Genomic DNA, 2,390 nt, shown 5'->3' with positions numbered 1-2,390 from the left:
CATTCTACACGTTTTCACAGTCCGTAGGTCAGGGATACAGGTTGGACCTGTGAGTTCCCTGGTATAGAGAAATGCTAGATGAGAAAACTCCCTTTTCAAATGCAGGTCAACCCCTCCTCTGCAGCTGATAGCCTTAGAGACTTATCTAGAGCATGCGTCAAACACGTGCCTGGGAGTGCAGCCCAAACCAGCTTCAAGAGTAATTGAAAAATATTTAATTGTAACAAGGACTATCCCCGACATGTAGGGGTATCATTTTGTGGCTCAGAGGGAGACAATTGATATCTCTGACTTCTTCTTCCGCCACTCCACTCCAAGGGAGACTTTATTGCCAGAAGGGAAAGCAAGAGATCTGGGGCTGAAATTTGGCCATTCTGCTCTCCTCAGAGAGAGGGGAAGTGCCAGGATGGAATTATGTTTATTTTCTCCCTTAAATAGGATCCATTTAGAGCAGGCCTGCACAACTTTCAGCCTTCAGGCCCTTTGAGTAACGTCAAAGTTTGGCTACAAAAATGTAGAGGAAAACATCCTTTGTATGTAGAGGAAATCCTTTGGCCTGTGGCAATCAGCCTGAGGGCCCTAAGCAGCCCTCCTTGGCAAGTTGTGCAGGCCTGGTCTAGAGAATGTAGTTTTCAGGTTGAAAATAAACTTTTGGTCACTGTTTCTTGATGGGGAAAGGAGGACTCAAGCGTTATACCTAAGGCTTAACTCCCTTCCCACCGCGTATCAATTTCACAATGAACACACATAGACAAAGAAACCCATTTATCCAAGTCAGCAAAAAGTGGAAATCAGAGAAAGTATTCATAGGAGAATATAAACTGGACACTACAGAGTAGGCCGCCTGCCTCCGCTAGTGCCAGGACCAATCAAACTCAGCCCCGACAGATCAGCACTGCTACCACCTTTCCCTCTCCTCCCTGCCCCAAAGCTTCTCCTGAGCAACTAACTGGCCATTTAATAGATAGGATTATCAGAAAATTGGTGGAAATCTCAACAAAAAAGTGGCAGCCTGATGGAAAGAAGTAGGTCAATCAATCAACATTTATTAAGTGCCAGGCATACAAAAAGATACAAAAAGAGGCAGAAGACAGTCTGTATTGGTAAGCAAAATGGCCTGTGTTTTCTTTGAGTAATCCTTACTAGGTGCTAAGCCCCAGGCCCAAACCCCCATTAGGTGTGGAACCTATGTAGGTGTGGATTGGTGACTGGGGTGGGGCCCAAGGTGAGGCTGGCTAAGGGGAGGTGCTAACTCCAGAGCCACGCCTTACTATTAACCCAATCTATGTGGATGTGAACCTCCCAGGGTCCTAAGGGGAGGGGCCAACTCAAGAACCAATCATGCAGAGGACGTTTGATGACATCCAAAACTCTGTAAGAGGAGAGAAGACAGCTTGAAGATTGATTTTTTTTGTTGGAGCCAGAGACAGCTACAGCCAAAGCTGAAGATAAAGCCGAAGCAGGAGCTGCCGGTAGCAGAGCCGGACCGTGTGTGGACCGAGGAGGCGGGTAATCTTCTCACCGGAGAGGGGAAGCGTGAATAGGATTTGGTTTAATGCCATCATGTTTTTCTGTGGCCTCCTGGCTACTCTTGTGAGGCGGACTTATTGGGCCTGGAAGCTCTTGACCAAGATATCAAAATGGGGACGCTGGTTCGTGGGTCTGCTACTTTGGAGCTTGAATAAATGCTTTGATTCTTCTGCCTTCTACTTAGGGAATTCCTTATATCCTGCGGTTCTGAACCGTTCAGACATGTATGTGATTCTCTTTGAAATCATATATTCTGCCGTCCTAATACACGGTCCTGCCCTCCAGGAGCTTACAATCTAACGGGGGAGACTACGTGCACACAAATATGTGCAAAGGAAGCTATTCACATAGGTAAGCCCTGCTGTCTACACAGTTTTAGGCCTGCACAGCACTGGCTCTGCCTGGTGATAGGAAGGGTTCTAAGGGTTTGGTTGGTTGAGTCCGGAGCCTAATCGTGCCACCAGGAAGGAACCCCAGCTCTGCCATTTCTGCCTGACTGATGCTGAGTAAATCTCTTAGCCTCTCTGGCTTCAGTTTCCTCCTCTGTGAAAAGACTGAGATCGGGATATGGGAACTTGAGCCCCTAGACTATGGTGTCTTGCAGCAGCACCGGAGAGGCGGCGTTCCCTTTAAGTCAGGCCCCGCCCATCCTCCGCCTTCCCCTCCCTTCTTCCCTAAAGATCTTCAATGCCCGCCCGCAGGAGACTCTGCCTCCCAACACGCGGGGGCGGCCGCCTCAGCCACCTAGTATCTCTGCCGAGTCGGAGGCCGAAGCTACGCCTCCGGGGTTTGAGCCCGGCCGGCCGCCATCGTAGGGACCGGAAAAGCATGAGGGGCGTACATCCGGTGTCCGTCTCGCT

The sequence above is a fragment of the Trichosurus vulpecula genome, chromosome 7 (genome assembly GCF_011100635.1).
Source record: "Trichosurus vulpecula isolate mTriVul1 chromosome 7, mTriVul1.pri, whole genome shotgun sequence".
NCBI classification, from domain to species: domain Eukaryota; kingdom Metazoa; phylum Chordata; class Mammalia; order Diprotodontia; family Phalangeridae; genus Trichosurus; species Trichosurus vulpecula.
The sequence above is the reverse complement of the archived record's forward strand: the minus strand, read 5'-3'. Positions refer to the sequence as shown.